This window comes from Galeopterus variegatus, unplaced genomic scaffold (genome assembly GCF_000696425.1).
Source record: "Galeopterus variegatus unplaced genomic scaffold, G_variegatus-3.0.2 Scaffold357, whole genome shotgun sequence".
NCBI classification, from domain to species: Eukaryota; Metazoa; Chordata; class Mammalia; order Dermoptera; family Cynocephalidae; genus Galeopterus; species Galeopterus variegatus.
In genome coordinates, this window is record NW_007726468.1 from 572,509 (window position 1) to 573,574 (window position 1,066).

Sequence of the window (1,066 nt, forward strand, 5' to 3'; positions counted from 1 at the left end):
GTTTTAGTTTTTTTTGTTTGTTTTTCCTGTTTTTCTGTCTTCTGTTTCTTCTTTCCCGCCTTCTTTTAGATTATTTGAATATTTCTTTTAGTATTCCATGTTAATTTGTTTATTGGCTTTTGAGTATATATTTATTTGTATTATTTTTAAGTGGTTGCTCTATTCTCCAAACCTACCAGCTTTATTGAGATATAGTTGACAAGTAAAAATTGTGTATATTTAGGTCTACAATGTGGTGTTTTGATATATATGGTGAGGACACTTAAGATCAACTCTCTTAGCAAATTTCAAGTATACAACACAGCATTATTAACTATAGGAACCATGCTACACATTGTATCTCCAGAACTTATTCATCCCACATAACTGAAACTTTCCATGCCCTTTGACCAACATGTCCTCATTTTCCTCAACCCCCCAGCCCTTGGCAACCACCATTTCACTCTCTGCTTTTGTAAGTTTGACTATTTTAGATTCATCACATAAGTGACATTTTGCAGAATTTGTCCTTCTGTGGTTGGTTTATTTCACTTAAAATAACATTCTCCAGGTTTATCCATGTTTTTGCAAATGGCAGGATTTTCCTCTTTTTAAAGGCTGAATAATATTCCATTCATATGTACATATATATATATATATACACATACATATTCTTTATCTACTCATATGTTGATGTACATTTAGGTTGCTTCCATGTCTTGGCTATCGTGAATAATGCTGCAGTAAACATGGGAGTATAAATATCTCTTCTAGATCTTGATTTCAATTTCTTTGGATAAATACCCAGAAGTTGGATTACCGAATCACGTGGTAGCTCTATTTTTAGTGTTTTGAGTAACTTCTATACTGTTTTGCATAGTGGCTGCATCAATTTACATTTCTGCCAACAGCATACAAAGGTTCCCCTTTCTCCACATCCTCATCAACACTTATTATCTTTATTTTTTTTTGATAACAGCCACTCTAACAGGTGTAAGGTGATATCTTGTTGTGGTTTTGTTTTGCACTGCCCTGGTGATTTGTGATGCTGAGCACCTTTTCATATACTTTTTGGCCTTTCACCTTT